This window comes from Euprymna scolopes, chromosome 17 (genome assembly GCF_053919585.1).
Source record: "Euprymna scolopes isolate OS-2025 chromosome 17, ASM5391958v1, whole genome shotgun sequence".
Lineage (NCBI taxonomy): Eukaryota > Metazoa > Mollusca > Cephalopoda > Sepiida > Sepiolidae > Euprymna > Euprymna scolopes.
In genome coordinates this window covers 120,289,853-120,299,004 of record NC_136498.1, presented here as the reverse complement: position 1 = coordinate 120,299,004, position 9,152 = coordinate 120,289,853, and the positions used below count along the sequence as shown (strand labels likewise).

At 37.8% G+C, this 9,152-nt stretch overlaps 1 non-coding gene and 1 pseudogene across 1 annotated transcript; both read left to right on the top strand.

The window, feature by feature from the left end:
• The first annotated feature begins 8,620 nt into the window (after positions 1-8,620).
• On the top strand, positions 8,621-8,716 carry LOC145297189 (U2 spliceosomal RNA; annotated as a pseudogene).
• A 363-nt stretch (positions 8,717-9,079) lies between these two features.
• Positions 9,080-9,152, top strand: Trnar-acg (transfer RNA arginine (anticodon ACG)). The gene has a single exon. It is a non-coding gene; the product is annotated as a tRNA-Arg (tRNA).

Here is a 9,152-nt window from a genome sequence, read left to right as displayed (position 1 = left end):
GACGTTATCAAGATTGCCCCCCACCCTCTCTCTAAATTCCACAATTTTTGCTATTTAAAAAAAAAAAAAAAAAAAAAAAATTCCTGTAATATATACTGAATCGATAAAACCCTAAAACGAGTTACAACAGCCAAAATCACATGAAACTCCTAAAATTAAAAAACAAAAAACAAAACAAAAAACAAAAACACTTACTTTCTCTTTTTGGGTATGGGGTGGGGGCCACTTGAGGATAAGGGTTATCTGCTTTATTCAGAGCGTTTAATGTTATGTTATGATGAAGGTGCAACATTTTTCCATCCTTAAAAATCCTTTAAAATTACCATTAATATTGGTTGTCGGGGGAGGAGGGGGGTGAAAACGAAAATAACGTTTAAAATTCCAGGAAACAAGTAGTTTTTTGGCCTTTTCCAATGTTTCTTACATTTGTTTATTATTTATTAATTAATTTTACTATTATTGTGGGGAAAAGAAGTAAAGAGAGCAATACAGAGAGTCGAATTTACGATGTTCTTTCGTAGAAAATATATCAACAAAATAAATACAGTTAACTCTCAATTTATAAAAAAAGATTTATTACTTTTTAGGAAATATTTCAATGAAAATAATAGTTCATTTATGAGTGAACAAAAGGAGGGAATTAGTTGAGATTAAGGAAGTTTTAAAATAATTATTTACATAAAATTAATTAAAAATGAGCATGCGATAATAAAAGGGGGAATACAAAAGTTAGTTACTGTGTCTGTGTGTTCGCCCACATTGTTTTATCAGCCGACTCGCCTGCTACGTTCACAGTGTTGTCGCGTTAGTTTTTAGCTGCAGACAGTAGTGATATATATATCTTTCAACACTATCTCTGAATTTTGTTAACTGCCTTTTTTTTGGAAAATACAGAGGTTTTTAAAGATTTTCACCGGCTCCCAGACACATAATTTCCGACAGCCCGGAAAACTCTCTGATTGGTCAAAAAAAATCAAAACATTGAACCTCCAGAGCAATTCAGTAAAAAGAAAAAGGGCGCCTCTAGCCGCTTTCGCAGAAAACGTCTCGGGGCACTTGAATTTCCGGCAGCGAAAGAGTGAACATCGTAGCTCACCATAGTTTCTAAGATATAAATAAGTTATAGTTTAAAAAAGTAGGGAATCGCTTTATATTTAGTTAACGTAAAATGGGCACTCTTTTTACGGGATCTAGTAATTTTTTTTTAGTGGAGAGGGGGTATTTGGTAATTGTGGCCTGGAAGACCAACACAAAATCTATCTTACAAAACTTGTTATCAAGAGGTTTTCGGACGCGCTGCAAATAAATATCGCACTTAAAATAGGGTCCGGCAACTAGTTTTCACAATACTGAAAATATACTTTTCCGCGTGTTTCATGTAATAATGTAACGTGGCGGGCATATTGGTTCAAAACAGACGTAATGAATTTTCAAGATAATGAAGAGTTCATCTATTTTTTTTTTTTAATAAAAAATATACGTGTTTGCGCGTACAACAATGGCCACCACTTATATTATAAAATATCGCATTTTCCACGAATAAGTAGTTTTCCACATATTAAACAATCTAATTCTTTATATTATAAGTGTTGGCCATTGTTGTATGCACGAGCGCGCGCATGTTTATTGAAGAAAAATCGGGCTTTTTGTGCATTAATTGTTGATCAAAAAGATCAGTCAAAAGAAATGCATCTGATTGGATTAGAATGTTTTTGTTTGTTTCTATTAATTCCAGCGAGTGTATGCACAGAAAGAGATGCAGAGAAACCATTTTAATTATTTTAATTTTGGACACCAAAGACCAAACTTTGCTAACTACAAATCAGCAGAGAAACCAGGGCACAGTGTCCTGAGATACCAGCTTGATAAGGGCAAGATTTGTGGGTTTTATTTTCTTTTGTTTGTGTTTCATCATCATCATCGTCATGGACTTTTATTAAGTAGAATACTTAATAATTTTTTTTTTTTTTTTTAATGGAGAGTAGAAAACGCATTGTGGATGCGTTATCGGCAGCTCCTGTTACTCTCGCTTCTCCTTATTTTTCACTCAGTCCTCATTTTTTAATGAGTGATTTTTCTGACAAAGGGAGAAGAAAAAGCTGTTTTCTAGGTTGGCAGTATTTTGCACAAACAGTTGGCAGAGATGGCGGAAATTTTCTGTTTCTAAGTCTATCCTTGTAGCCAAGTCACTAGTAAGGGTGCTGGAGGTAAACGTTTTATCTGGGCTGACGTTATCCGCCTGATAGTCAGGGACCCGAACCTTGGATTAACCACTAAGGAGGCTGTCCTATCAGCAGATGCAAAGTACTGGGGCTGCTGTATTGCCATTTGGTGAATGGATTCTGGACCATGCAGTAGCTTCTGGTAGGGCCTCTCGATGCCATATTAGTGGGTAATTGTTACGGCTTTACCTTTTCATGAGCTACAAAAAAAAAAAAATTATTCGTTTCTTTTTCTCTCTTAGTTTCCCCTCTCTGTCCTGCTCTAAGTAAATCTGACGACCTAGTCCACAAATTCCAAAATTTCATCATGACAAGTTTCAAGAAAAAATACATGATTAAACCCGGTTCTCCAACTTCCAATGTAGACCCCTACTACCATGTCTCCTTCTCCAACATTAGGGGTCTATGTTCTAACCTTCCAGAGGTTGAAACCCAATTACAGGAGACTAAACCAGACCTTTTATTTCTAAGCGAAACTGGCATTGGACAGACGATTTCCCTAGATGAGTTCGTAATTAAAGGATACTCTAACTTAACTTCCAAATCTGATCCCCAAGATGTGCATGGAATATGTGCCTATATTAAAGATGGCTTTCCATGTGGTAGAGACATCTCCAGAGAAGATCATAACTTACCCTATATGTGCTTCCAGTTGCACTTGCTCACACTACTGCATTTATATTTACTCTCTATCGCCCCCACAACAGCGGAGTTACTATCTTTAAAAGCATATCTGAGAAAATTGACCAAGTCCTATCAGCTTATCCTTCAGCTAACATTCACGTATGTGGAGACTTCAATGTTCACAACGTCGAATGGTTGACCCACTCAAACAAGACCGATGATGAGGGGAGGTTCTGTCACGATTTCTCCATTGCCTATGACCTCACTCAGATTGTTCATGAACCCACCCGTGTGCCTGACAATGACGGCCAGTATGCGAGCCTACTAGACCTTTTTCTCACAACTTGCCCTGAACTATGTTCAGTTTCTGTTCTGTCTCCTCTTGGATCTTCCGACCACTCTGTTGTATCAATTAAGATAAAAATGAAATGTAATAAGTCCCCAGACGTACCTCTCCATCGTACAGTATCTCGATACACTAAGGCTGACTGGGACAGCTTCCGTACATTTATATCGGATCTACCTCTGTGTTCCATGTTTAAAAAGGATGTGTCTTCTATAGTATCAGACCTGACGGAATGGTTAATTGTAGGTATAGACCGTTTCATACCCTCAAAAAAGTTCCAGCAAAAACCTAACAGCCAGCCATGGTTCTCTCCAGAATGTGCTGCTGCCATTGCGCACAGAAATCACTTTTTCCACTGCTTCCAACGTAATAGATGTATGGAAACTAAAGCCACTTTCAGGACTGCCAGCAACCATTGTAAGAAAGTAATAAAGAACGCAAGAGAGTTGTATGCTCAATCCGTTAAATCCAAAGTAGCTGAGCAGCCGCTTGGTTCCCACCAGTTTTGGCAAATAGCAAACAGAATCCTGAACAGAAGCATGTGCTCTATCCCAACTATCATCAATGGACCTGAGGTAATCTCATTAGCATCAGACAAAGCCAAACTCTTTGCCAAGAACTTTGCAGCTAATTCCACCCTTTGCGACCAAGGCCGCCAACCACGCGCTATTATATATACGTATATCTGTATGTGATGTTGCTAAGCTAATCAAAAACCTTGATTCTAGTAAAGCAACTGGCCCTGACGGAATTCCGATTATAGTACTCAAAAAACTTCAACCAGAACTAGCGCCCATACTTACAAAACTGTTTAAACGTTGTCTTCAGGAGAATAGTTTCCCATCTCCCTGGAAAATTTCATCAGTATGTCCTGTATTTAAGAATTCAGGTGATCGCTCATCCCCCTCTCAGTACAGGCCAATAAGTTTCCTGTGCGTCATGAGTAAGTTGCTGGAATCAACCATCTCAACAAAAATAACCTTCTTAGTGACACTCAATATGGTTTCCGTTCTGCTAGATCTACAGCAGATGTCCTTACAGTTATATCTCATAGGATTAGCAAATCTCTCGACGGAGGCAACCTTTCTAGGGCAATTGCTCTTGACATATCTAAGGCCTTTGATAGGGTATGTCATAAAGCTTTGCTTCACAAGATCTCTAGCTATGGTATAGCTCGTAATGTCTTCTCAATTATTAAATCATTTCTTTCTGATAGGTTCATAAGAGTAGTAGTTGAGGGGCAAAAATCAGAAGCTCACAGTATTAATGCTGATGTCCCTCAGGGGTCCATCCTGGGCCCAACTCTTTTCTTGGTCTACATTAATGATCTTCCAAATCACATCCTTACATCATTTGTAGACATTTATGCTGACGACACTACCATTTATGGTAGCACATCTAAGACAGTAAACGATCAAGTTCTCTCCAATTCTCTCTCCTCTGATCTTGAGCACGTAGTACAATGGGGTAAGGAGTGGCTGGTTACTTTTAATGCATCTAAAACCAAGCTTCTCTCTTTACATCATCAGCATTCTGATCCACATCTGGCATCAATTGAAATGAATGGCTCTCGTCGTCTTCAGGAGGCCTCAAGTTTTGACAAGCTTCTGGGCTTGACCATTACTCCTGATCTTAAATGGAACACGTACATCAAATCTATTGCTAAGGCCGCTGGAAAAATGGTGGGATCTTTCTATTGATCCAGTAGATATCTCATTGCTGATGCTATTCTCTACCTATATAAGAGCCAGGTTCGTCCAAGGATGGAATGCTGTTGTCACATCTGGGCAGGAGCTGCTAGAAAGAACTTGTCCTGCCTTGATAGAGTTCAAAATAGACTTCGTAGCCTCGTAGGAGATGTCTTTTTCTCTTCCCTGTAACCTTTATCTCACAGAAGAGATGTTGCGAGTTTGTCTCTGATGTATCGTTATTTTCATGGAAAGTGTTCGACTGAGCTTCAGTCTATGGTCCCCCCTCGCCTAACTTTCACAAGAAACACCCGTCTAGCTGAAAACACTATCAATAATTTCCCCCATTCTTTATCTGTGCCTAAACCTAAACGTAGATTCTATGAACAAAGCTTCTTTCTTAGAACTGCACACCTGTGGAATTGTCTTCCATTTTCCTGCTTTCCGGCTGGCTACAATATGGTTGTATTCAAGTCTAACGTAAATAAGTTCTTGATGAGCCGTTCCATATAAGTTATCAAATTTTACGAATTTTCATTACTAATGATTACTTTATTGTCCAATTTCTACTGTACACTCTTTAACCCTTTTCCTTGAGTGGCCTCTTCGCCTTGATAATGTGGTGATGCTTGTGTAAAAAAAAAAAAATCATCATGGAGTTCACTGCATAACCGTCCGAATGGCGGACAAAGGACAGATCAAAATGTAGACCTTAATTTCGTTTCTGAGAGACATTATAAGTAATAATGAAAGTCAATCAATCCACAAAGCACAACAGTGTGTGATGAATATAATGTTTCGCCCGACATAAGGGCATTGGTGTTTGCAAATGATAACATTTCGCCCCACATTAGGGCATTAATGCGTCTCAGTGAGACAAAGGGGTTTTGAGGTTACATGCCTCGAGTGAGTTTTCTTACGTCCATTTCAACCTGCTATGTGAAAACTGGCAGGTTGAAAAGATAAATTTAGCACTAAGAATACCCTTAGCAGTTAGTAAGAACAATCAATCTGATAGGTTCAAACAAAATTGTGTGCAGTCAAACCGACTAATGAGGAGCCTGCTTATTTCAGCAGAATTTCTTACACACTGCCAAGGAAAGGAAGAAAAATGAAAAATCATTACTTTTTTTTAAATAAGATAATGATGTACTTTAAAAACCTGTCAATAAGTGACAGGTAAGAAATTTGTCCCGAGGGACTTAACATTAATACAATACTAAGTAATGAATTCAATGTGTGTCTGTCTGTTGCCAAATTCAAAATTTATAACCAGTAATTCTAGTTTAATTAGATGAGTTATCAATAATAAAAAGGAAGTTGACTTTAATTGAAGTCGATGACTCCCGATGGCTCCCGATAATGGACTACAAGAATGGATTATATTTATTTGCTGTCCACTCAGCAAAATGTGGCACAAGGCCGGAAAGTGGTAACCTAGCAGGCTCCCCTAAAGGAGGGGCACTCCTGCAATTTTAAAAATTGCCTGAGTAACCCCGTCGGCATTCCCCGGTCGGGGCGCCTCAGGCAACAAGCAATAAACTTGCCCCACCGGAAAGCCCGGTGGCAAGGCCTGGGAGGGTGGACCTCCTAGGTATTACCCAGGCGGTGTACCTCAGTCCAACAGGTGCTGGGCCGGTCTCCGGCCCCTCACCTGTTGGGCTGAGTGTCAAGTGACGGATCCTTGACTGGTACTATCCAAGAATGGAAGGCATCACTTAACTCATCAACTTGTTGCAACAGTTCTTCGAACAGCGTGGAGTCTTGAATCCTTCAAACGTGAAGATAAACCATGAATTTGAACTACTACCGTTACGGGTGTTACCAGCTGTTACGGCAGATGGCTAAAGATGGCACATCTCTTGCAATTTGGATCTTTTACTTTAATAAAATTTATGTTAAAGTTTAAAGGCAAGCCTGTTGTAATTTCTGTTTGCTTTTTTTCATTCTGCCAGGGGCAAAACCGATGTGAGATAATATCTCACAACTTATAGTGTTGAGCGTTAGGTGAGAACAAGAAAAATGACTACGAATTGACATCTTAATACTTAAAGTCTTGAAAATTACTTACTTTAAATATTTAGGTGTCAGTTCGTGGCCATTTTTCTAGTTCCCACCTTATGCTCAACTCTATATGTTTTTTTTAAAAGCGAATAAACGCTTTAAAGTGATTAAAACCATTAGACACTTATTAAACTAGGTAGAAGAGTAACTTATCTTGCCTTTGATAATATTTATTTGTTATATATTTTATCTTTAATCATTTGTTTGAATCTCTGTGGATTGTAAAATATACTCAAGATTTTAATATCATGAAAACTACTTGTCGGCGATAATTTTACATGTAATATACATCAAAAACAGACTTGAATACCTCTTAAAATTAACTTTTTAAAGGTAACTCTTTAGTTGGTACTCTATCGCATTTTGTAAAAAAAAAAAAAAAAAAATGTAAATGTTATCTTTCGCTACAACAGAGCGACCACTCTAATTTGCATTTTTAGGGGTATTCGAGGTCGCTGACGACGAATCTGATAATCAAACCCGTCGCAAATTTACCGTTTGCGTGGTATGAACCCCTGAACCTTGGAACTATTTACGCCATTTCACCGCCTTTAGTGGTGTTTTCTTACATCGCGGAGAAATCTTGTGCAGACATTTTAAATAGCAAAGTTAAAAAAAAAAAAAAATCTGGTTCGATTTCTTTTTGCGTGTTACGTAATTTTAATGCGCTTTAATTGATCTAAAAAAAGTTTTCACGTGTTTACTGTTTACAAAAACATATTTTTATGTTTTCCGTTCTTTTTTTTGGGGGGGGGTATTCAATTATAGAACTTGTTTAGTTTAACATGTGCTTCTGCAGTTTAGTTAACCGTTTTTCTGTAAGTAACGCAACGCACCGACATTTACCGAGTAGAATACCGTTTAACATTTCACAAAAATTCTGTTTACATTGGGGAGGGGGCGGTGAAGGGGCGGGAGTGGTGGTGGCGACCGGCTGCCACCACCATCCCCGCACCCTCCCCAATGTAAACAGAATTTTTTGTGAAATGTTAAACGGTATTCTACTCGGTAAATGTCGGTGCATTAGTAATGGAAAAACGGTTAATTAAACCGCAGAAGCGCATGTTAAACTACACAAGTTCTAAAATTGAATACCCCCCCAAAAAAAAACGGAAAACATCACCTGTTAAACTCCACAAGTTCTATAATTGTATACCCCCCCCCACCCAAAAACGGAAAACATAAAAATTATGTTTTTGTAAACTCGTGGAAACTTTTTTAGGGCAATTAAAAAGCATTAAAAACTAGGCAACACAAAAAAAATGAACTACAGTTTTTTCTTTCTTTTTTTTTTTTTTAATCTTTGTTATTTCAAATGTCTGCTCAAGATTACTCCGCGATGTGATAAGGCCACTTACTACACGCGTGTGCACGCGAACGCATGGCGGTGAAATAGTGTAAAATAGTCCCAGGTTTCAGGGGTTCATACCATGCAAACGGTAAATTTGCGACGGGTTTGATTATTAGATTCGTCGTCCAGCGATCTCAAATACCCCTAAAAATCTAAATTAGAGTAGTCGGTGTTCTATTTATCGTAAGGTAACATTTACCAAAAAATATATATATATATATATATATATACGCATTATAAAAAAGATCTCACGCAAAAAAAAAACAAAAAAAAAAACACACACACATAAAGGAAACACGGGAGTGCAGGGGAGGGCATGATTTTTTTCTTTTCTTGGCCTTTGGGCCAAGATCAAAGTGTAGTATCTGTTCTGATGCTACAATTCAATTTTTTGTTCTCGGTTAACGGGCGATAAATCCTTCACGACTGAGACAATTTCTATTTTTGTTCTTTTTCTCCACATTAAAAAACGGCCCTGGGGGTCTATCTTTACCCTCGTTGCGCGGCAAAGTAAACAGTAACATAAAGAAGAAAGAACAATGGTTGCTTGTTGATCCGATTTGTTTCCAACTTAAATAACTTAATTCATCTCAAACAAAAGAGATGTAGAAAAGAAACTGTGAATTATTTTTAACGATGAAAAATATTCTCGGCAATATTTTCTTTTAATTAAGATTTTAAATAAAAGTTTTACAAAAATATATATATTAAAAATTACACTCAAAATAACTCTATATAACTTTATTAAATAAGTAATAAAATTTTGTGTTAACTCATGTCGACCGGGCTTGTGGCGCAATGGATAACGCGTCTGACTACGGATCAGAAGATTCCAGGTTCGAATCCTGGCAAGCTCG